This window comes from Excalfactoria chinensis, chromosome 7 (assembly GCF_039878825.1).
Source record: "Excalfactoria chinensis isolate bCotChi1 chromosome 7, bCotChi1.hap2, whole genome shotgun sequence".
Lineage (NCBI taxonomy): Eukaryota > Metazoa > Chordata > Aves > Galliformes > Phasianidae > Excalfactoria > Excalfactoria chinensis.
The window spans coordinates 29,418,911-29,445,250 of NC_092831.1; the positions used below are offsets into that span (position 1 = coordinate 29,418,911).

At 35.8% G+C, this 26,340-nt stretch overlaps 1 protein-coding gene across 2 annotated transcripts in view; it reads right to left on the reverse strand.

Moving 5' to 3' along the window:
* TFPI (tissue factor pathway inhibitor) overlaps window positions 1-26,340 on the reverse strand; it is a 55,197-nt gene that overhangs the window by 23,075 nt on the left and 5,782 nt on the right. Inside the window, exons 6-15 of one of the 2 annotated variants that reach the window (XM_072342286.1) lie at window positions 25,140-25,293; window positions 24,465-24,554; window positions 22,873-22,986; window positions 21,295-21,363; window positions 15,760-15,831; window positions 9,585-9,693; window positions 8,557-8,704; window positions 8,098-8,252; window positions 4,620-4,768; window positions 2,459-2,736 (exon numbers count right to left, since the gene is read on the reverse strand). The gene's annotated coding sequence lies outside the window, so the exon portion shown is untranslated. Of the gene's footprint in view, window positions 1-2,458; window positions 2,798-4,619; window positions 4,769-8,097; window positions 8,253-8,556; window positions 8,705-9,584; window positions 9,694-15,759; window positions 15,832-21,294; window positions 21,364-22,872; window positions 22,987-24,464; window positions 24,555-25,139; window positions 25,294-26,340 lie in introns of those variants that run through there. The other variant, XM_072342285.1, reaches the window with a different exon arrangement.

The following is a 26,340-nucleotide window of genomic DNA, read 5'->3' on the forward strand; positions in this document are numbered from 1 at the left end:
ACTCTACTATGTTAGTTTTTGTTTCTATTTATTATTTTCCTGTTTTTGCACACTCTCTCTGGCCGACACTGCCCACAAATTCTGAATACACAACAACCAACATAATAGACAACAAAATCAATATACTTGCAAAGTGCTTCTGGAAACTACCGCTTTGCAGGAGAAAGTTACTGCTAGAATCATCTTTATAGAGTAAATGTTGGAACCAGAATAGCTTCCAAAATGTGAAAGACAGCATCAATTCCTCTTTTTGTCCAGAGACTTCATAGTCAAGCTTCCGGAACCTATCTTAATTCCATGGCTTTATTTGTGTGCTCTGCACTGAAGTAATTTAAGGTTTACAGAGCCAGAAGAATAAGATTAAAGATATTGGTGACCCTGTACCAGACATAAAATCTCAATACTAGTGTTTGCTACTGTTGATGTATTTAGCATGGATAGTTTACTGGAGAAACATAAACAGTTCTTGAAGCTTGATCTGGAACCCAGTAATTCTTCTCTAACTGTGGGTCTGCTTTAGCAAGTGGTTATATTACAGTTTCTCTAACCACTCTGGATATCTTTTCTAATAGATTCTAAGTGTGCTCTTTTACACCTTGGCTTTGCCTCATAGTCACATTGCATCTTGGACTAACTTTCCCTCAGTCTCTGGACATGTCCTCTAAGAGAAATTCTGCCTCCTCTTTAGGTATATTCCACCTCATGGCCCTTCAAATACAATACTCTACCTTTAATAAATTAACAAGTTAGTATTTTGACCACTAAACATCCAATATCAAAGAAAATTATTAAATTGCATTACATTAATTGCTCAAGCAGCCCTAAATTGAGAAGACCATAAAATTACAGTTGAAACTTAGACTGCATTTATAATATTAACTAGATGAGTTACAACTGAGTTGTCATTAGCAGTATTAGTAAGTGTGGACACCGCGCTGAAAGGCTAAAAGCACTGTGAAGATCATAGAACTACACTGATAGCTGAAATTCATCTACAGACTGCAAGTCAAACAGCACACAAAGTAAGGATAAACTGAATTACTGAATTATTCAAAGTTTACTTTCAGAAAGGAAGTCAATTTAAAGTATAGTTGAATATTTTCTATCACAAAAGCTATATTAAAAAAACTAAATATATGGATTTATCAAGTGATTGCTCACGTGACTACCTTTTAATGACAATTTAGGTATTTGGTAGGAAAAGAGGCTAGAGCAGCATGCATTCTCATCCTCAGCTCCTTAATGCTGTTCTACCTGAATGCATTATGCACAGTGTAAACTTTTTAATGATTACAGATTGCAAATTCAGCTTAAACAATAATCCAAATGAATTCACTGAGGATAGAGGTATTTGTCACCTTTACAGGTGATCACAAACTCTCTTCTAGTAGAATTTAAGAACATGAAGAAGGTTACAAAAGAAGGACAATTTTTCCCAAGTAGATGCCTACAAATTACTTAAACTTGCCTCAGATGTTCATATCTGTACTGACAGCTTGGACTTCCTGTCTTTGCAACTGTCCGTAAGGCCTTCAGGAAGGAAGGTTTATATCTTTATATGTTTTCCATGAAGTACTTTGATGACTAATTTCTATAGTACTGAGTCACACTGACCTTTCACATGCTCTCCCCCCTTCTAAAATGCTGTCCTCTCTACTCTACTTTTCTCATTGTTATATGCCTTTTCCTCTTTCAAGTTATATAAATATTTTCTAGAACCATTATTTAAAATTTTAGATTAGTCTTTGCTTTTGTTGTTGTTTTCAATACAGTCTAGCATCATTGTTTTTCATGAAACACTGAAAATGAATTTTAGGCATATCCTTAAATAAGATATTAAAGAAGACATGAGTGATGGTCAGACCACCGAAGTCTGCAAGCCTCATTCACTATCCTGTTTATTACTCAAGTGTTTACTTAATTGATAATTTCTATAATACACTGTGAGTGAAATAGGTTTGTACTAAAAACAGATTAATTCGACTCTCCTCAAATGCTCTCGTAGTATTATTTGCTTCAAACGTTACGAACCTTAGAAGGATATGAAATAGCCCTGCAGAATCAAGTCTGAGTCAAGCCTCCCTTGAAGTCGCTGTATGAGAGGAATTTTTTTTTATTAATAAGAGCTTTTTTTTTTTTTTCTTTTTTCCCTTCAAACTGCAACTAATGGCTTTGCTTGAAAAATCTTCAACTTATTTGCAGCTAAAAATATCTTAATCTGGCATTCTGAAAAGCAAAGCTGAATTGCATTAATATCAGTAAAGCTACATTAATTGCTGTCTGTCCTGTTTCAGATCTCTAAACTGTAACTCTTCCTTTTTGCAGCACATATTGCTGGACTGTGAATCTAAATATTTGAGTACTGCACCTCTCACATTGTAAATAAAACCTAACAGCAGACACTTTTCTACCAGCTAAAAAAAGATTAGTAAAACAAAGTACGTTACCAAGTACTCACCAAACTCCTAGGAACACTTCTTGAACTCGGAAAGAAATCCTGAGTCGGTGCTGAATGTGATCCTCCCCTACAAATTCATGTTTCACATAATGTGTGGGGGCGTGGTGTAAAACAACAAGGGCACAATTGCAAACTGATCTTCCTAGAGCAGCCCCCTGCCTGTTGATTCATCAGCTAGTCAATGTTGCTTTTGCAGAGCACAGAGGTTTACTCTGGGTAGAAGTCAGAGATCTGCAGCAGCAGCCAGGAAGTTTCCTGTTTCAAGTTGCCAGATCTGCCTGCAGTTTAGAGCAAATACTTTCTAAACAGCACTAGCTAACTTGAAATATACTTTTAAAGAACAACATACAGATTGTAGAATATTCTATTATTTGTTCCTAGCAGACTTTGATTCAGGTGGATACCACATTCACTGCATATATATGATAGAGACGTAGTTTATAACTCTGGTGTCTTTTTTTGTTTGTTTTGTGTGCTTTTTCATGTTTATCTGTTTTTAAACAAAGCCATGCTATGTACACTAGATCTATGCTACATTCATTGTAACATCTGGAGCCTGACTGTGCTAAGGGCTCTGCTGCCTTTAGTAAAATACATACAGTCCTTCTGTGAAGCGTGCTAATATGTGCTAAAACTAAAGGTAAACATTATTACAGTATCCAACCCTTTCCTCAGCCACGGTACTCCTGTAAGACAGAGATGTTTAACTTGCCCATATAAAGACAGTAGACTATTCCTGGACACAACACAATGGGAATTTCCCAAGTAATGAATTAAAAAGCCAGAAGGAATAGATGAAGAACAGTAACTTATACAATCAACAGCTGTAACCAACCACAATTATTTCCAGGCAAAAGACAAACAAAGGAGTCAAATAACTTTCATGGAGGATTTAAATTTGTATGTTCATCAACATCTTCAATCAGATAGGAAATTTCTCAAAGCCAATTAACAGTCTTATTTGTTCTGAAAGAAACAGAAGTGCTTCTGATAGTATTTTGTTTATTATGTCCTGGATTTTAAATACATTGCAGCACATCTCAGGGCTAAGTCGGTAGCCAGCTGATTTGACCAACTATTGACTATAATCAAATGGATTACCTTCCCCAAGGTGGACTAGAAGCTCTCAAAATGTGAAGGGGCAGCTTAAATGCTGGGGGGTTGGGTTCTGCTATACAGTTACTAATTACCAGCTCCTAGATCAGATAAAGGGGAGAGCAATCCCTTCCCGGAGAAGCTAGTTAAATGGAAGCAGTCAGTCTGTGTAACATTAAACCTCTGAAAAACATTTTGGGGGCTCGTGCATTAGGAAATGATACCTGGTAGTGCTACCCATGCATCTCTTTAAGGGTCACCAGGAAAAAGGAACAAGAGAAATGTACTAAAATGATATAACCATTAAAAATAAATAAATAAATAAGCCTGTAAAATTACAATAGAAATAACATCAACTAGGTTTCCAAAAAAGACACACCTCATCATTCTGATGCTCTTAGAATTCATTTACGTGGATGAACAGAAACTGAAATTTACTCCGCTATACAAAGTAACTACATGGCAGGTGTTTGCTGTGCAGCCACACTAGATACTGAGGGGGCTTAATTTAACAGTCTGTCCAAAAACATTTCAAATCTAAGGACCTAGCCTGGTCTAAACGTAAAGTGAGCATTTATTTATTTCTTTAGTATTTTTTAAATGAAATATGTTAAATTGCTTAGAGAATATGCAAAAAATTGTTGCAGGTTTGTATCATAATGTATACACCACTTCTTTTCCCCAGAAATCTTGCTTGGGTCACTCAGAGTGTGTAAAATAATATTCCGGCCCACTTGGCATGCTACTTTCTGCTAGCCTGTTTTGAAAAGAATCAGGGTTTGAAAGTCAAAGGAAAGCCCAGAGAGCATTTATATGATTAATATTCTATAGCCAGGATAGCTTTAGTCAAAGAATACACGAGAAAATGACAGACTGGAGAAGAGCAGGAAAAGCCTGGCAGAAAGGCCTGAAGGACAGCAGACAAGACCAGAACTTCTAAATACTTTCAAGATCATTCATATCTCCAAGAATTTCCATTAAGAAATCTAACGCAAACATAGTTTATACCATAACTGTGCCCCAAAAATTGTCTTACATCACCTTATTTTTTTAATGGTCTACTTACCTTTCTACCAGTAAACAGTTATATAGTACCAGCAGGACACCAGGAAGATGGAAAAAAAAATTGTTAATAATGAACCTCGTATCTGAAGAGTACTGGAGCAGCGGTCATCTGGAACATTCGTAACCAATCTGAGTTGAAGATTACAGAGGCTGAAAGGGACAGAGGGAGAGACAGTGAGCTTCAGGTTTAAATTTTCTAGTACTATGCAGCTTTATTTTAGTGGTGCAGAACTGGCAAGCCTTTGCAAAACATTACACTTGAATTCAGCGTTGTTCAGAAACAAAAATTACATGCAAATGTCAAATATTGCCATTTTATTGTGAAAAAATGCAGGCTAAGCAACACAAAATTATATGCAAAGTTTTACATATGCATTTACAATATACATTAAATACATTAATACACGCATACAATAAATAATTTTGGGGAAATCTATAATCCATGAGGCAAGACTGGCAATAAAACACAGTTGGAGAAACTCAGGGGTATTTGCCTATGCAAGCTGTTCAGGTCATAACATAAGTGGCTCTGACAGTGAAAGTGTGACATTGCTTGCATTCTTCTTCAGTGACATAAATATTTCTTATGCTTTATTGCCCCCTAGTGATGCTAATTCATTTTTCCATTGCTTAATTCTACAAAATTCCATAGAATAGCATCCTGTCTCCCACCTTTAATTAATTAAATGAAAACTTAATTCATTTTTTTGGTGCTTGAATTGGGAACCTCTTAAAAAACTATTCTCAATCTTCATAAGGAACTAGACAGCACCTTTACAGGAAAAATACAATCAGCATGGTTGGCTTGTCCCACCAATCTTAAAAAGTGGAGGGTAAGTGGTAATAGTCACTATCATCATGTATGGCAAAAGCTCCAAAGGGACTTTTCCTCAATGCAGAAGCAATTGCTTTTGCAGAACTTCTGAAAAGACAATGTGTTCCTATTTTTTTCCATACACAGTGGTATGCCACAGCAAAATGTAAGTTGGGGATCAGCTACCTAGCACAGACTCCACATCTGCTCTGCTAGTAATCAGTTTTGTAGTCAAGCATTAAATTATCTCATAATCAGTTCATCTTTTTTAAGACAGCTGAAGTGAATAAAGAATATGCTTATTCTTCCATCTGAGGTCATCTATATGCAATGACATGCAACTTCAAGACTGTTTCTGGGTTATAAAAGAGGAAATTTAGGTAAACTCCTTTTATTAAGATGGAGCTTTGCAAGTAGCTCTGATAATTGGTTTGTACCATCTCTCTCGTTTTATTTGTGTTGTGGCCTTTAAATCATTTAGTATTTAAAACTCACTTTAAAACACATGGTAAAAAGCCAAGTAACGATAGTAAGAACACAGCAGCTGGCCCTTGAAGAGCTGTCTCTATAATGCACTTCTCCCCTTTTCCTCCCTGTTCTGTAACTTGCTGTTCTTACAAAGAAACTGTGGCTATCTTCAGTGTTTTCTACAGATTAAAACTGGAATGAACAAAAAAGATGACTGTGTATTCTGATAACAGAATATTGAGATAGTACAATAAGAAAACTGCATTTGCAGGCAAGGTTTCTGACCTCACTTCAGGACTCACCTCCAAAGGCAGACTGCTCAAATGCTACTATTCACTGCATCCTTAAATGTCTGGGAATAACTGAGGAAGTAGGTGGTCAGGTTAGTACCAGATACCACTCAGTCTTTAGAGCCATAAGCTAAGTGAGATTTGAACTTCATTACAAAATTCACACTGACTTCAATTAAAACAGAATCATGTAGGAAATAGTGGTACAAATTTTGTCACCTTCCTTACACAAGCACAATTTCTTAATTCTTTTTTGGCCTTCACTGCATTAATACTGACCCAAATTCCATCTACGTCCTTCAGCATTCATAAAAATGTAGATTAAGTCTACAACTTCCTGGCTTAAATCACTGGATGTCGCTGTTGCAACACTAAGAAGTTAGACATTTTAACTGGAAACAAGATGTAAATTTCCCTATTTTTTCATTTTTATTATTATTTTTTTAATTATTATTTTTTAAAGGAATTCTTTCCTGTTCAGGATGAAGTTAGTATGACTTTTATTACAGACAGAGATCAGGCCTTAGGATAAATGTATGCTGTGAGGAAAAACAGACCATTCTACTAGCTCAGTTTTCACCTGATTTCATAACTGCTTCTCTTTCAGTGAGAAAGCTTGTCCATTCTTTGGTTTTGTTGCTCTGTTAAGAGCTTTATTTCTGGATATATTTTTACATATACAGCAATGCACAATTCTGTTAGCAATTATACACACAAACGTATATATAAAAATATATACAGAAGCAAGTGTCAGTAAGAAATCAGCCTTCTTATAGATACTTTTCCAAATCCCCTTGATAAGCATTATATCAGCATTTAGGCTATCAACTAACTATGGTCATTACAGTATTCAGCTGTTTCCATCTCTTGTTTAAATTAACCAAAAGGAAACTCAGTGGAACCCCCATTTAGATTGATGAGCAAGAAGGAGCATTATTTTCTGTCTTTGTAATTTCTATTGATTTCTGTGAAAGTTATAAGTTTGTCTGTACATCCTTTGTCTAAATGAATGATGAACAGAAATGAAAACTATTTTCTCTGTGGTGAATTTTACTGGAAGCCACTGGTTACAGAGGCTCCTCTGAAGAGAACCTAAGTGGTCTTCTATGACATTCTGTTCTGATTTTAAACACAACAGATTCTCGCAACCTGTGAGGCTGAATACTCCCTTTATGATATGGCTGAAAAATTAAGTAGGCATGAGAGATGCTCAGGACTTGACATAAGGAGCAACAACAGGAGTTTCACAATACACTTTCAGAAAAGTATTTTGAGAGGATGAGTAACTGTAGGAAATGGCAGCTGAGGACACCAAGAACAGCTGCCAGCTCAGAGAAAACTAAGCGGCTAGTAACAATGTATTCGCTAATAAACTTGCCAGGTCTGGACCTACCCCTCAGCACTCTCTGCTTCTATATCAAATATGCTTTCTCCTGCTCATCCCACTTCAAACATTACGCCTTTGCCTAGAGCAGCTTTTCAGCATGTTTTCCCTAGTTGATATTTTTATGTTCCATCCTCTTGCTCACACCTAGTGACTATTTCAGCTATAGAAAAACTATACAACCAAACAAGAAACAAAAGGAAGGGCTGGTAGAAAAAGAAAACAAGCATAATGACCAAGTCCTATGATGAGGACCTGCACTAATCCCCTGAGCCTAGTTATCAACTTTGCCAGCTCACTGGCTTGCAGAGAGACCAAGCATATACTTGGAGAGAAAAATTTTCCTTAGAAGACTTAAGGAACATCTCTTAAAAATGCTGCATACATCTTAACTGTCTTCAGCTGCTTAGAAAACATATCTGAGCCTAACAAGCTCCTGAGGTGCTGTCACAAGAAGGAAGCAGACTACTGAAAACAGCCAATTGCTCCTGTGAGACAGTCCTACTGCATTGCACCTACTTACCAGAGGATTATTGACATGGCAACTGCAACGCCTAGAAGGCAGAGAACAATCATCTGTCCTGTGCCGTGCTCAAACTCTTCTTGAAGCCAAGGACAATCAGTTCTTCTCAGGTAACAGAACACCAATCCACCTTCAGCAAAGTTCATGCTGCCTAGCTGTGAGACCAAAACACAGTTTCCTGGTATTAGTATTTTTGCCAGCAAGTGAAAATAAGTAATATATTAGGAGCAGATTAAACATGGATAGGAAGTCTAAATGTCAGAGCTGCTTTCTGAAAAGACAGGTTATAAAAAGAACAATGGATAAAGAATTCCTATGGGATAAAGCAAGTATGGGATTATGTAAACAAAAAATCAGAACAGTTCCAAAGAAAATTTACAAAAAATGTTTATAATGCAACCTCACCCACGAGCATCTAGAAACCCACAACATCTCACATCTTTGTATTTTGTTACATACCAGAAGATGATGAAGTTTAGAGGTGTTTCACTAAGTCACAGGCTGGACCAATTAACAGCTTTGCGCAGAAACCATGAAGTACTGGCAGCTTCACAGGATTTCCAGCTGCAGTCAGCAACTCCTTTCTTTGGCAGAGAAGTGACTTCAACTAATATACAGAGTTCAACACACTTCCTATGAGAAACAGATCCGTGGTGCACCAACAAAAATCAAAAGCTTTAGAAAGATCTTTCGCAAGATTGCCTGTCTCAAGAGACAGGAAACGCAACATAAAGCTATTCACGAGAGTTTTCCATTTGGGTTTAATCTTTTCAAAACGAAGAGTAAACATCTGGGAAGCTGACCTGCCAAAATCTCTTAAGCATGTGCTTATCTGCAAAACATATGAGTTGTAATACTGCAAGAAGGAAGTATTTTTACAAAGAAGGAAAATACTGCAGAGGAATCTAAGTTAAACTGTATTTAATACTGCATTACTTCATTTTTGTTTCATCAGGAAAAGTATAACGGTCAGTAACTAGATGAATGAATCAAATGAAAACCTAACCATAAACATTTTTTAACAGTAATGAATAAATAAATGCCAGCCAGTTCAAGTAAAATATTCACTAATGGAACTACTAGAGGAAAAGTCAGATTAAAAATGTTAGCAAAATGAGTGTGATCTGCTGAAGGCTGATGGAGCGTCATTATATTGACAACAGAATGATGCTGTATCAATAACAAAACAAAATGGGATTTTTGCAGTACATCCTTTATAAAACATAGATAAACACAGCTGTTCTCAGAGATGTTCTATTTAAGATGTGGAACTGCACGCCGTTTCTAAGGAAAACATCAAGTTAAATTTATGTAAATAACTATCTAGTTGAGGAATAGTTATAAATGACAGCATCTCCCACCGAAACACTACATTCACATAAAAAGACTTTTTCATAATTGCTATGAAAGACAATACAAAGTCAAAACCCATCATCACATCTTTGTATGCCTCTCCAAACAAAACCTACAGGTGCTATATTACTTACCCATGAGATTTCCTTTTGGTACTAGTTTTGGGAGAATGTAGTGATCAATCTTCATCAAACATCACTGTGAAACTGGTCTAAGTCTCCATCCATATTTGCTGAATTAGACCTTTTGAATAAGAAAACTTGCTGAGAAGGATTTTTTATAAAGCTTGGGTGCTGTTGGGAATAGAAGATTAAGTATTACTCTGTATTTCTATTTGATCCTCCACAATTTCTATCCAATATCATACAAATCTATTTTAGATTCTGACAGAAACCTGACAGCTTATTTGATTTCTTTACAATGTGTGGAAGAGCAGGGGTCAGAATTTTTGCTTCCTTAAGCTTCAGGGTAACAAAACCCATCCAAAGCCAAGATAATGTAATACACTGTCAGCTGTAATACATTGGATGACTACTCTAATGCAAGCATACACATTTACTTCACAGAAAAATCCTCATACATTTCATTGCTTGCACTTAGATTCCAAGGAAGCTCTTAATACAAACTACTTGCAGTAATACAGATAATGAAGCAATTCCTCTCATTATCTGAACGTAAGCTGAACAAACATTTCTGATCATGACTAGAGAATCTAGTTTCTAGGTTCCTAGAATCAAGGAAGAACGTCATGCAAGGATAGTCAAGGTCTGACCAAAAAACTGGATTTCTTTCCTGAGATAACAGTAACTATGTGATATGAGGTGAGGAGGGTAGGAAGCCAAATGAATGCACACAAGATCTATGAATCAAGGTTCTTACAAGCTGGTTGCTTTTTTTTGCTGTTTCAGCTGCCTATGAATAACCTAAAGGGAAATGAAATTGTTATCCAGTGAGGCAGTGTCTATTTACAACCATAATATGCTTTGAGCAGGCTTTGCCATTCAGTGTTAATACACACACAATCTTCATGACTGAGTATGTAACTTCAACACTGTGTTTACAAGGATTTACAATCCATTGTTTCAAAGGGAAATCATAGCAATGACACTAAAAAAAAGCATATAGTCACATCATTTAAGTCAAATTCAAGTAGTAGAGAACTCTAATAGTTCTGTTCTACTTCTCATGAGTCAAAGATACACAGGAGTGAGATAAGTATTAGGGAAAAAGAAAGATTTTTTTTGTGTGACCGTGTTTCAATTAATATTTAGAGAAAAAAGGCTACATAATACATTTTGCTTACAAGCTGCAATTTTTTCTGAGTATGAATGACTTTTGTTAAGCACCATTTTTAAATGTCTACTTCCTTCCATACATGCAGCCTTGGTGCTTTCAGGTTTCAGTACAGACTGGAAGTGTCAGATAAGTAGTGTGAAGAGCACTATTTCAAGACACTGAACATGAAGAACTCAACACATTATTATCTAGAAAGCTACAGAAACTACAGAACATTCCTCTACTTGGAACAGAAGGATGTCATGAGTCTGCAGCTCATGAAGCATTGCAAGGACTGGGTTGCATTTCCTAACTAGTCAGGACAGAAGACTTTTCAAGTACAAACCATTCTCAGAAGGATTTCTTGTTCATTGTGAGGATCCAAGTTGCATAGATATTTCAGCAACCCTTTAAAGAAATAACTTAATTCCCCTTCTTTGTGTTCTGCAGAAGGGAATGGAATGATAGTTATTTGTACCTAAGCACAGGAATTCTGTATCTGCAGTAGTCTATCCACTTCATTTATCAGGACAACAAACTAGAAAGACTGATGATTTAATCTGAAGCACGCCAAATTGCAAGCTTCCCTCTCATTTATATTCCTTTAATGATTAACTATCAAAAGAAAAGTTGAAGTGTTGACATATAATCAATAAAAAAAACTTGAACAGGACAGATACAGGATGGTGTTTTAATGCTTCAAATGCTGAAGCTACAGATAAGAAAAAATGAAGTTTTTTTAGGACTAGTTCAGATAGGTATGCAAGATGATGTATACTCATTCAAACAGGGCAAGGGTATTCTTTAAAATTCAAGGTTCACTTCATTTCTTTTAGCGTGGTTCAGATGAGGTCAAATTTAATAAGGAAAACAAGACAAAGCATCTTTCTGAGCAATACGTCATTCACGAGGAAAGTAATAGTTCGTGAATGCATGCACAGGAACACATACAATTTAATCTTGCTTTCCTTCTACACCTCTATTATGACTTTGTCTCTCAACATGAAGCCCAAAAGTTTATTCAGTGATACAGGTCTGCATGCAATTTATTGTCGGGTTATGTCAAAATTGTCCAAACAAGAACACAGGCACTGTCATGACTCGTGTTCTGTTATTTAAAAAAATCTCACTCTCTATTGAACTGTGTTTTTTGGACACAAACAACAAGCAGGTGGACAGGCCAGCTGGAAAGAAGGAATAAATAACCCAGGAAAGTTGCAACTGCCCAAAGCAAGAAATGCATTTATTTAAAGATGGACCCCTACAGAGACTTTTATATGTGTTTGGAAATAAAAATATTCATGCTAAATTAGGTAAAATTTTACCTCTCAGTAAACATGCTTCTTTTTTCCAAAAACTAAAGTGTCTTTTGCTAAACTTAGCCTATGTATCATATCTATATATGTGTCATCTAAGTAAGGTTCTTAGATTTTTACAGGGAGTATACACATTTGATTTTCTTATCAAAACCTTTCCCAGTTATCTCATCTGCTTACAGGAGACAACAGAAAAATGATTAGCCAAATATCTGCATGAATAATGGGCTACCAGTTTTTTCTGCTTAAGGAATTAAGGGGGCAATGACTAATCAATTATGTATTGCCTGTGTATTGAGCATATCATAGGGCACGTACTTAACAGCAAACTGTTTGTCAGTGACTGATACTTGATGTCTAGTAGAAAACACTGTACTTCACAATACTTTATTTGGTTACCTGCTAATTATTTTGAAGAAGCATTTGTGACTTTGGTGGTAGTTTTCAATGAGAGATAAAGCAGGAAAAAGTGTATTTTTTCTCTTCATCAGCACATACTAACCTACTTTCCGTGCCTCTAAAACTGAAGAAAGGGCACTGAAGCTCTAAAGATGGCAGCTTCACTGTACAGAAAACAGCCAGCCTGGAATTTTCTTTCTAGCTTTCTAAAGGACCTTTTTCATTAACGCTAATGCCTTCAAAAAAACAAAAAACAAAAAACAAACAAACAAACAAAAACAAAAAACAAAACAAAACAAAAAAAAAACACCTGCATAGCTTTTATATCAAAATAGACTTTGAAAAAGAGTCTAATCTGTGTAGGTTTATCATTATAGCAATGAAACTCTGCTCTGTTAGAAGATGCAACTCAGTGTCTATCTGATGTACTCAGAGTTTAGGTACTTTCAGTTTCCAAAAGATTTAAAAAAAAAAAAACAACACACCACCACATGTTTTAAAATGGATCTCAACTGTGACATAGCAAGCATTTCCTATGCGTGGTACTCTTCTACAGGTACAGAAAAAACTGTCACTTGTCCACAGAATACATATATTTTATGTAAAGTATACATAATGCGAAAGAAACGCACTAAAACTCTAGTGTTACAGTAACTACCTGTGAGAGCAACTCTTTTCCTCCAAAATAAGAGGAGTTGCACTGGAATGCAGTGGAACTCTGAATATTTACCACCTCACTTAGGTCCACTACACAGAAAAGCGGATCAGTCACTGGGGGTGTGAAAGAAGGTATGCCCTAGTTTTGGCCTATTTCAGCACATAGTTAGTATTCTATGCAAGTCACTAACATCATGATTTTGTAGTATTTGCTTAACAGCTGTTTTTTGTGTTATTGTTTCTTTTTTTATCCTTACTAATCATACTAAACATACTATTGGGGTGATTCCGTAAACTGGACCAAAGAGAAACCTGTGAGGTAAAGCTAGTTCATAAAATAAAGTCTTCTAAGAAAAAGTAATAAAAATCAGAAAAGAAAATAAAGAAATAAACAGTGTTATCAGCAAAGAATAAAGTAAAGCACCACCGAGGAAGTAAGAAGTTAACCTGACAGTATTATTTGATACTGTGAACATTTAGCATAGTTCTACTTTGCAAGAATGAAATCTGAAAGTTAAGAATTGCACCACAGGCAATTAATCAGTACATAATTTGAAAAGTCAAGTCATTAAAAAGCTATTTTATGCATAGACAGCATGTGGTACAAAGGGAAGCTATCTTCAGCAAAGCAGGTCAGTTTCCACCAAGCAGAGGGAGTACACACACTGCTTCCTGTGTGCCTAATAAGACCAGCCTGATAGCCAAGAAGTTCAATAATGCCTGTGCAACAAAGGTCTGAAGCGAACGGAAAGAGACAGTGATACTGACACAGGCCTGGACAACTGTAGCAGAACTCTACACATTTTTACATTGGAGTAATACATTGTTCACTTCCACAAACTCCATGAGACTGCACAAAATATAAGCATTCTATTTCAGCAATGCAAAGCAGAGAGCTACGTCCATACTCTCTGATTACCTGTGGAAACTCCTTCTTTGGAGATACTCAACACTCATCTGGACACTCCCCTTTGTAATCTACCATATGGAACCTGTTTTAAGAGTGGGGAATGGAACTGATGTCATCCAGAGATCCCTTCCAATCCCCATGGTTCTGTGATTATATGATACCTGAACAGTGTTCTAACACAGCTGGCTATTTATGCAGAACCACATTCTCAACACACAACCATAAACTTGAATCATTACTACTGAATCACCAGTTCTGAGACATTTAATGAGAGGATCAGACTATTTTACGGCCAAGACCCCAAGATATTTTCCTTACTCCTAGACTACTGTACAGGCTTCAAATCTTAGGTCAGATCACACACAGGCTCCCCAGTCAGACTAGTCTGACTCCATTTAAAACAATATCTGTTCTGAACCAGGTGTCAGAGAGTTTGATGAAAAGCAGTATTTCTGGTTTCAATTTAGGAAGTGTCATAAAGACTTGCTGGTGACTAACTGCTCTTTTTGGTCTCGGTGCTGGAGGGATGATTTAGCTGTCGCATTGCCATGTGCCCTCAAGTCACAAAATCCGCTGTGTCAGACATCTGCATTCATCCCATAAAAAATTAGAAAGGCACACTGAGCAACAGATGTTAATTGTTCTTTTAGAGGTCAGGAAATATTTACCAGCTCACATATTTTTATGTTTCTTTGTTTATCTGGTCTTTGCAATAATTTTCCAAACATGACTTTTTGACAGGAGTTCAAATAACATTTATATTTGACCCTTTTATCCAAAGAACAAATAAAGCCCAACACGATAACAAACAGCAGCACAAAGTATTCTCTCCCTAGAAATAAATGATCTGTTATATATGCTGCAGGAAATATCTATTATATCTTAATATCTCATACTACAAAAAAGAAGTTCTGCTGTGATGCTTTCTGATATTTCCTGGCATGAATCTTGCTCATGTTAATAAGTACAATTATTTTTACAGTTTGAGAACTTCCCTAACTACCAACTATGGCATTTAACTCTGAAGAGTAAACCCTTCTTTCCTCTTTTCTTTATCCATTCAAGATAAAGACATGGAAAAAAAAAAAACCCACAAAAACCTGTTATAATTGATCTTCCCCACATATACTAATAAAACAAGCAACACACTTGAAAAGCACCACATAGTTGAATCAGAGACCAGGGAAATCCAGATCTTTGTAAGAAAATTGAAGAATAGATAATACAGTATGTTTAACCAGTTTAACTGTAGCACATTAGCAAGCAAGCAACGCAGTAGCAGCTGTCATTGGATTGCCAAGTAAAATTGAAACCAGTGGGCTCAGAAAACAATGGGGTTACAGTAGTTTTGAAGGGTGCTGCAGTATAATTTTTACATTATGCTAGAGTAATTCTAAATGTCAAGTCAATAATTTTTCAACATGCTGACAGAAACACATTGAAATTAACATAGGAGGTGAAGTTCATAAAACTTACAGACAATAACAAGCCTAAAAATAATATCTGCAATATTTGGAACTTGAATAAAGGTAGCTCTTTAAGAAAGAAAATTATGGCAGAAACACAAAGAGTTTCTTCCAGCCCACATCAACAGGACATTTTTTGCAATCTGTCTTTTATCATTATTATTTGATAGATCTTAGCTGCAAAGTGCCAGCTTGCAGAGTTTAATCTACATTTCAGATTGTGTGCCTGGAATGTAATTTTCTTATTAAAATGCAATCCATGCTGGTAACGTCAGGATTTACTTACTGTCTCACTGGATCTCCAAATTAACTCCAGAGCAAAGTAATGGGCTTGAATTACATACAAAACCCTTGATACCTGCAAAAGCAATAAACTATCAGTTAATTCGAGCCTTTTTTGTTTTCCTTCTTCATTTCCTCCCCCTCCCCCCCCCAATTTAATCAGCCTTCCTTTATTGTCTATATGCCATGGATCATTTTAAGTAATGCCAGCTTTTTATTTACCCAAATTACAATGGAAAATAAGTAATAATGCTAATTCGTAACAAGAAAACTTATTCAGGAATGGAAACTTCTAGTCCCAGAAGTCAGAAGTACTTTAACAAATGACACACACAAACCTACTAAAATACAGTAGTCAGTTATGCCATTTCCATACAATGTGCATTTCAGCACATGACTTAAAGAGAGATTATAAATTAAATGTTACAGAGTATACCTTAGAGATGTGAGCATCTGACTTTACTACTACCATGAGTTTGACAAATAACGTCACATACCACCTAAACTGTAATTGTAAATAGAAAAAAAAAAAACAACACAATTTATAGTGTAGAGATGGCAGGAAGACTCCCTTGTAACACCTCTTCCAACTCAGCAATGGTATTGTGCCATGCACATCAGAAGGCAAGTAAAAGTTATTCAAATAGTTTATAAGTGAAAAAAGTAACACTGATACTAGAAACTACAATTGAGATGCACATAACTGGGCTGAGAAAACGTTTTGAGTGACTCCTATCATTTATAGCCTTAAAGAAAGAGATCCTCAAAACCTACCTGTATGTGTCATATACAGAGCATAGAAAGCATATTAGCACACCTTGGTTCTTAGTATTCTACAGTATTGAGCAAAATACAAAGCACGTTACTCTAGGATTAGTCTTTCAGCTTTCCAACCTGAAGAAAAAGCTATGCAAATAGTAGCAACACTTTCACAGTTAACTTTCAGCTGTACTATATTTCGATTTTTTTAAGCTGCAAAACATCTTTTTCCACACGAACAATTCCCCAGCATCGGCAGAAGAAGTGAAAGATGTAGAACATCAAACCAAGTTGATGCTCAAATTTTCAAAAGCTGTAGAAGTCTGCATGTTATTTCAAGCAATGAGATGACATCAGTTGACAGAAAATGCCATCAGGGACTGCCTGTTTGGCAAATGCGGAGGTACAGGAAAAAATCCTCCCTGGAGTTTTATTTCTCCTCCTCTTTTGTATTTGTTTGTTTGTTCCCTTCTTTTTTTATTATTATAATTTAATTTTTTTAATGGATCATATCGACAAGGTGATAATCTCACATTCCCACTGTCATTACAATCACTAAAACAACACTGCCATTATTGATGAGGTCACTTAATTTGCTCTCCAGCAGATAATATACACAAATGTACAATAACATTATATTGTCTGTCTTCACTTCCTGGTATAACAAAATAATAAAAAGGGAGGTGATAAAACAGTACAGAAGCATGTGAAAAATCCTGGCTGATGGATGAGCAAGTGAGCAAAACTTAACCCCATAAAATATAAGGATATGGCTTTATCTACAGCAACCTGCCCAGTCTTCAATCTCACTGATACCTGGGCAATAATTCAAAAACTGGCTTTGAAACCTAGTAAAACTTTTCCTCACCTACATGGGAAAAAAGACTGAGCTCTCAAATCCCACTGAACTCTAGCTTTCAAACATTACATTCCAGATCCAGGCTTGTAGCTAAATGACCTCCCACTGTTAAAAGGCTTTATGAATTATTTTATTTTGTTTACTTAAAAAAAAAAACAACTGACATGCTTAAATTATCCAGAGCGTATTTCCTCTACTTTGCAATCCAACTATGCATTACCTATTTCATTTTCTCTTCAACTCTCCAAGGAAACTTCCCAAGGGTTGCTTCATTGACCAATAAATGTTAGCAGAAAAAATAAACCATTTTGACCATCTAATTAGACCTTTTATGTGGTTCCAACTATAGAGTTCTTTAACTCTTTCACTCAATTCAATTACTGGCCATATGATATTTAAAATCTAATTTGATTTACAGATACAGAAATAACAAAGAGTGATTGTACAGCATGCTGTCACAAATATATCTGGTGGTTGATTATCCTCAGCATGTGGATCTTGTTTCTAAGAAGAATAGACTGTCCTTGGTTCCCAAAAAGGTAGCTGCATCATTCATTCCACTAAAATGAACTTCTTCCTTATTTTTATTACAATTAACATAATATAATTACAATTATAATTAACTGACACAACTTTCACTGTTAATAGAATGAGATACTTTATGTGTCTCATCTTTTCTTGCCTACTCACTCCACAGGCAATAACTGGCTAATAAGACAAGCTCACAGGAGTACCGCACGTACTGCCAGAAATCATTTATCAGGCTCTTCTAACCAAACTATGCTGAACAAAAGACAAAAAAATGCTTCAAAAAGAAAGAAAAAAGTTGCATCTAGGACTTCTTCTGCATTTTTATATGCATGACTAAGTAAAAAGCCCTCAGATGTCAACTGCTGAAGTAGCAATATTGCCTGAACCTGGTATGTGGAACAAATTCAATTTACTCCAGCCCCAAATCATATTCAGTGAATGGTAGTTCAATTACAGAGTGAATTTTCCCATTATTAATGGATGAGGCTGATAATACACAATAAAGAAAGGGTCTAATTTTTTGATATACATTTTATCTGGATTCAAATAAAATACTGAAAAGAAACTAAGCAATGATAAAAAGTGAAAAGAGAAATATATTCATGTCTTTCCAAGTTTCCATTTGGATGTAGACCCCATAGAAACACAGGAAAGACAGACTAAAATAATTATAATGTCAGAGCCATTATAGATTCCTCAGAATAAATCCTAAGTCATAAGACTGTTGTATTAGAAGATACTGAACGCTGTATTTTGTAAACATTCTGATTTCAAACACTACACTGTATCTCAATGCCCATGCAGTTAAAGAGCTTAACAAAAAAAGGAAATAAAGCTCTTAAAAAAAACAAACCCAAACATTAGAAGAAATGTCAAAGGAATTTAAAAGCTTTGTACAGCTGCTATATATCATAAAGTTATTAACATTGTTCTTGGAAAAAGTAATCTCCCTGTAACTTCTCTCTCTGCAAGACTCTTAAATCTTGCCTAGATACAGATTAACAAGCACCGAAGTCATCAAAAGATGTGAATTTAGTAACAAAAACATTATTAAAATGTGGATTTGCTTTACAGAGATAACCTATCATGAAACAGCCTTTGATCAAAAAAGACCATCTTATTAAAGCTTAACATTTTATTGAGAATATATCTATATCGTAATAAAATGAATGCAGAAAACCGCAAACAAAAAAGAGATGTGAGAAACACCAACATGTTAGCAATAATGGCTTCAACTACAAAGAAAATGGTCTCAGACAAACACTCTATTAACTAGTCTGCTTGCTCTTAAGCCCATTTACTCTCTTTCTTAAGAATGTAGCAACAGAAGGAAGATAACAGGTCTGAACTATCAACTGCCACAGCAGGAAAAAACAAATCTGAAGATCTGCAAAAATAAATAAATACTGATTCAATATTAAACAGCTCGCTAATTAAGAAGGTGTCTGCAAAGTGTTGCTTCTTGCATAGAAAGGGAAATTCTTTCAATGCTACTAAAGAGCTCATATTTACATTCCAGGAACTGCTCATTTATCACATAATTTATGTGCATAATTTATGCACACAGGGAGTTATGAAGAAGCTAAGGGAAGTCATGCAGGCCTCTTTACCTCATTTTACTGTTACAGATGGACAACAGAAATGAACACAGACCTAAACTATGGCAGCGGTCAAAGCAAATACATTTATTTAGACGAATATTTCCTGAACCATGTTCTGAAAAAGACTTGCTTGGGCTACAAGTAACTAATACAAAATACCTTACGCACAAGAAAAGAAATGCATGAATAGTCAAAAAAATACCAGAACTCCTAAAGATACTGAAGCTCAGGGCCAGTACGGTTCCCTAAGGAATTAATAATCACTTGGTAACAACAACAAAATAACAGCAACTTTAGAAATCCTGTCTGCTGTGGACTAAGGCTAGGACAAGAAAAGATAAATACAAGAAACACGTTCTGGGACTGGGTAAGAATAGGAGTTGCCATAGATACTGCAGAATGGAAAAGCTCTGCCTCCTTCAAGCAGGCATCTGGCATGGAGAACTGCTGCCACGAACAAAACTGGATTCAAATGAATGTGTAACAGTAACGCAGAAAAAAGGGCTGCCTTAAGCAACCTGAGGACTCACAGCAACTGTTTGCTACGTTTTAGCTCATTTGGCACATATCCCATCTTTGCATATCGTTTTGTACTCCTAACATGGCTCTTATGTGCTCTGAGTTTCTCATGCTACTCAAGTTAGCACATGGAACTCCCTGAAAGCTCATGCCCTCATTGCTTCTGTTCAGCTCATAGTCAGCTGAGCTAAAGGTCTCCTTTTCTGATATACATGTAAACTAAAGTTACCAAAATAAGTGGCTTTTCAACACTATTTCAGTCTTAAGTATGAAAGCTGCATGCAAAACTTTTGTGTGACACTATGGATTGCAGGCAACGGAATAGTCTTCCTCTTTGAGACAATAAAAACAATATAAAGTATTCTGCTTAATCAGTTTGTTTTAATTTCAAATCAGATTTGTTTGCCATCTCTTCATCTCTGTAGCTGTATTTCTGTTTTCCCCTGACAGGAAACAGTAAAGGAAAATCTTGTAGTGAGCTTCTCTAAATCACTCTCACTCAGTATGCTTTTGTACTGCTCTTTGTTACTGCTATCTAAGTGGAATTAACATATCTTTCTGATCTCCTGCATAGAAATCTTGCCTTGTTTCATCTTACTGATTGCCTTACATTACTGATCGCCCTCATATCCTATCAGAGCAAGTCTAAGTAAATGTTCAAGGCAATTAATATTGTTTGTACCATCTTCTCAGGAGTTTTAACAAAAATTCACATTATTACAAACTAAGATGACTCTGAATACTTCATCTTATTTTCATACTACTATCTGATTAGAAAAACACATCGTCACCTCAAAGTGCTTTATTTAATTTGCTTTCAGTTTCACAAAGCAGTTCTGGACAACACTGATGAGACTGGCTGATACTATTTTAAATCTATGTATTTCTATCATTTCTTTGGAGTTTCAGGGTACCCTCCAGTTTTCTTAGTAGAGCTCATCCAGAAACAAAATATATAGGAGAATTATCAAACAGATTTTGGAACTTCAATTACATACTAAGCACCTGCAAAACACACAATATGGGTTCCAAAAAGATCAATTAAATACAGTATTGTAACCCATAATGCAGAGGAAAACTAAGTTTTTCATTCACATGCAATAAACATTACTAAAAATTAGTAATGCTTGCAGTATCTGCATAACACTTGAAGATAACCGGCTATTCATTCAAAAGCAATTAATAATTTAGCCTGATGCTTAAATGTAAATACAAGATATTCTTATGCTTCTCTTACTCTGCTATGCTTGCTGTTTGGAACTTATCCTACCTCTTCCTGAAGGACTCTGACACCAATGAACTTCTGTGTGGGTGCAACAGTCATTCAGCGCGGATCCTGCTGGGATAGAGCAGACCCATCAGAAATTTTACTGAAAACATAACACAGAAAAATTAACATTGCTGTTAGGAACATGACAAGTCTTCAAACGGTCAGCTAAGAGAAAAATAAATGTTGTTCAAACTCTCCTCATTTTGGAAACTGTTCTGCATTTGCTGAAACAAGTTCCCAAGGAATACAAGTGATTTCAAAACAGTTAGTTGCATGGCACAAATAAAAAGAGCAAGACAAACTGATGTTGTCTAATTTCATTACGGTTTTTACACCTGCTTAATAAAAAAAGCAGGACAGAATCTGTTTATTTTTCAGATAAAGAAATCATAGAATCATAGAACCACCAAGGTTGGAAAAGACCTAAAAGATCATCCAGTCCAACCATTCACCTATTACCAATGTGCTGAAGCCTGCATGAGGACATCAACTATCAGAAGGTTGATTTCTCCAGAGCTGGAGATGAGGACTTCTACATTTATTTACCTGTAAAAATTGGCTCATACTTGTTTTGTTGGTAAAACCATGCAACCTGTCATGTCATTCTCATTGTTTCCAACTTAAATGAACAATCTAAAATATTATCCTCCTACCAAATACCCAAACCAAAATATACTCATGAACCAACCATTGTTTTCTGGGTTTTGTTTTTCCTGTTTGCATGCTGAATGGTATCCTTGATGGGAAAATCACAAAGTGAGAAAATAACCAGCTCACGCCAGGTATACAACCCACAACCAACAGACAACACCTGGAATACTTCTTTCTTTGTCCTCATCCATCCTCTCACACAAACTTTTTACTTAAGGTTGTGCCACTGGATTCCTTTAAGGAATTGTCTCTTTGTTTCACTTGAGTGACATTATTAACCAGGTTGAGCCCCTGTCTCTGTTTAGCTGGCTTACTCATTTCAGACACACAGTCTGTAATGCCCAATTTTTTGTGGGTGAAAAGACGGAAAATAAAAACAGTTTCTGGAAGTGCTTTTTCTGAATGTAAAATGATTTCCATAAAGTAAAAATATTTCTCAATAGCAAATCCAAAAACAAGCAAGAAATCCAGCACATGGAAAAGAGGCCTTATAACCTTTGATTGAACACCTTTCCAACCTTAACTTAGTAACTAAGCATTTCCCTACAGGAGAAAAAAAAATAAACTTGTCTTTTGTCTTCCTGGAGTTATAACATATTTTATAGAAACTAAAAACATGATTATTGACTAAGGTTAATGAGATTTATCAAGATAGATGCCAGGCAAGACATAGCAGAATACGTGCTAAGATTACAGAAGATGTTCAATCAATTGGTACAACAGCTGTAGTCATATATACCTTATAACTGAGATAGTACAAATATAATTTCAATTTTCATATGGATATTGGACCAAAACCATACTTTTGCAGCACGGAAATAAAATATCGTGTCAGTGGGAAAATAAGCCTGGCCAGTTAATGTATGAAGGAGTATTGCAAAGTACAAAGTGCACAGCATGAACCAAGGTCAATTGAAATCCACCTACCTGTGCTTTCTAAAGATTCAGAACACTCAAGCTTCATCAGCTGCAGCTCACGGCCTGTGTAAAGGTTGTGGCAAGCTTTGTTTCAACTCCTCCAATCCTAGACGTGAACATGAACTAAAAATGCCAAAAACACAGACTCAGAAAAGTTGGAGTAAGTGTATCAATTGTGATCACTTAGCTCTGCAGAGAGCACATGATTACATTAGAAAGAAATGAAATACACCCACTGTTTTTCAGCACCTTCATCCGATCCCTGCTATGTCCCGTATGTGACAGACACGATGAAGTAGATAGAGAATTCAATAGCTTTATACAGTAGGTTCTCCAATGAGAATACAAATACAGATCAAAATTGAAGTCTTAGGCAGGTTCAAATTAAGAACTTGGATTCACAGAAGTTTATCTTAAGTAAACATCAATGAAGACTTTAAATCTTTGCAAAGTAGCACAGAAGTAGCAAGAACCACTAAAAAGCATCATCTAACAGCCTACAGCCACATCTAAACTGCATTTGGACATCTCTGAAAAAGCATACTGGAACACCTGGGAGATTTTCTAGTATGCATTATAGGTCTTAAAGAGGAGACCACACAAGTCACACTTGAAGAACACTCCAATTTCTGTTTGTTATGAAAAATCCCTTCAGTTTGGACTAACCAATGCAACAGGCTCACAGCTAAGATAGTTCAGAAAGAAAAGCTTGCATAAGCAATGTAGGACCTACCAGTATTGAGCATGCTAGGAGCATATTTTCAACATCCACACTTTAGGTACTGAACTTTCCAACAGGATTGGTCCAATTCAAATGTGGGTTTTGCTTGTTTTTCTTGTTTGTTTGTTTTCGTGTTGTGTTTTTTTTTTTTTTAATTACTATTATTATTTCAGTTTAAGCGCAATATCAAATATAATCATGCCATTACATTATTAAGATATTGAGCTTCATTTCAAAGCACTTTGGTAATTACTGTAACATACTTGCTGCGAGTAGGTTTTTTTTAAGACTGTTTTTAAGTATTTCATATTTTTCTACCAAAGCAAAGGTGACGCTTTTATTTTTACTAAAAATATCCATCCAGAAAAGAATTCTTAATTGCCTGATCCTTTGTGCGTTGTCAAACAGACAATGAGATTAAGGAACGGGATGGTAAAGGGATGACAAAGCGATGGTGATACTCTCTGTACAGATCTGTAGAAAATACAATCAATAACAATTTCCCATTCAGAAATCCAAGACAGGAAGCTCAAAAGTACAACTCACTTGTGTTGCATTTTATCCTTAAACCACAAGGCATAGTTCTCTCTATATATGTATATATACACGGCATATATACATATATAGCATTTACATATGCATACATATATATATGCTTTTCTCTAGGAGACCTTGATAACGTTAGTTCTCATGTTACTCATTTCAAACTGTGCACTGCTCTTGCCAAGTACTGACATAGGACCCTCCCAATACAAACATAGGAGACTAAAAAAATGGCAGTAGGTACTTGGCACTGTCAGCATCCTGTGCACAAGTTTAAGGGCAAACAGATGTTTTGTTTTTAATGATTAAAAACACACTTAGAAAAACTACAGAATACCTGCTTATGGAAAAAGAGGCAGCATCCACTGTAGAATAGATCATCTTCATCTACCAGTCCTTCAGTTACACAGAGAGAGGAAGTCCTCGACTAAAAATGATAACTGGTTCTCATGAAAGGTTTCTGCCATTCTCTATGTTGATTCAATTTCATATTCCTTATATAAAACAGGGTATGATAAGAATTTATATCACTTAATAACTGAAGCAGAAGATAACCGTTTGAAGCAGCAGCAATGGGCTAGTTATAATTAAGTCTTATTTTACTTATCTATGGGATTTGCTGATCCTCATCACAGATTTAAATACACTTCCTTTAAATATCTGTAGGTGGCGCTGAAACACAACTGTTACCTTAAAAAATGACAAAGTAATTCTGCAGCAATGCTACACAGTTAAGAAGACCTGATGTGAGGTGAGTAGCAGATGTGACATACAGCTGACTCAGCAATCAAATTCAAGCTTATTGTTGGAGTTCTCTTTCGTCAGGTACTTGTTGCAATGTCAAGGATAAAATGCCATGCCTTACAGCTCTGTTTCCAAGACTTATAGTTCAAATTAACAGGGTATTTTGAAATTGTTTTAAGAGCTTGATCACATAAAGATAAACTGAAAATTTAGCTGTCATTGATATGATACAAACATAAAGCCATAGAACTTCATGTGTCTGAAGTACCTTTAAAGGTCATGTAGCCCAACTCCCAATGAACAGACGAAACTACAGCTAAATCAGAGTGCTCAGAACCCCATACGCAGCATGACCTTGACTATCTCCTAGAGTGGGGCTTCCACCACTTCTTTTTGCAACATCTTCCTGTGCCTCACCAACCCTACGGTAAAAAAAATGTTTTATTATAACCAGTCTAAGCCTTGCCTCTTTACGTTTAAAACAATTTAAACCTGCATCAGAAGAAGTGTGGCCATCAGCTTAAGAAAGGTGAACCTGCTCCTCTGTTCTGGTGAGGCCTCACCTGGAATACTACATCCAGATGTTGAGTCCCCACTACAGAAGCAATGTAGGCCTGTTGGAGCATGTCCAAAGGAGGACATCCTGATCAATGCAAATTTTACCTCTGAGTTTAAACTATGACAATGTAGCTACTAATAATAGCTCTCGGGGCCCTCAGCCCAGATCACTGGAATAAAACAGTATCAACTAACTTCTCCATAAACAGAATGCAAAGAACAAAATCTGTGCCTTATTATTATTAACATGTGGTAACATAATAATCAACAGCATATGAGACCTTACTTTCTGGATTCAGAATTGACATATAATAATTCCATGCTAGGACTATTTACAGAAAACATTCTGAAATGTGCACAATTCTGAGTATACTTTATGTTAAATGTCAAGGTTTGAGCTATTTCCTGTAATAATAACACTTGACATCAAATTTCCAAGCTGTATTCAGCTTTTGGAAGTCATTAAACTTCAGAAAAATAGTTTAAGGAAGAAAATAAGTAACTGTTATTAACAGCGCTACAATTTTACTACACGTAAGAAACAGTGTGAAATTATATTTGTGAATTTGGTACAGTCATGTCATAGGGTATAAATCTCTGCATCTACATTTTTTTGACAGTAATAGAATGTAGCAAGCTTGAAATTGTGTGAACAGCTCTCCTCAAGTGTTAGGAAATCTTTACTTTAGTTTGCACAGCTTTACTTGCATCAACTTGAATTAATGTCATTATATTTCTCAATATACCCCCATTTCTCCCTCCTTATTTTATTGCCATAGTATATTCTACAAACCAGTGTAAATAGGAAGGCAAGTTTAGTCATCTCTAAAAGCCAGCTGTACAAAAATTAGACCAATATAAATCAGTTTGGCTCTCCTGTTATGAATGGAAATTAATGAAAATCAATGTTA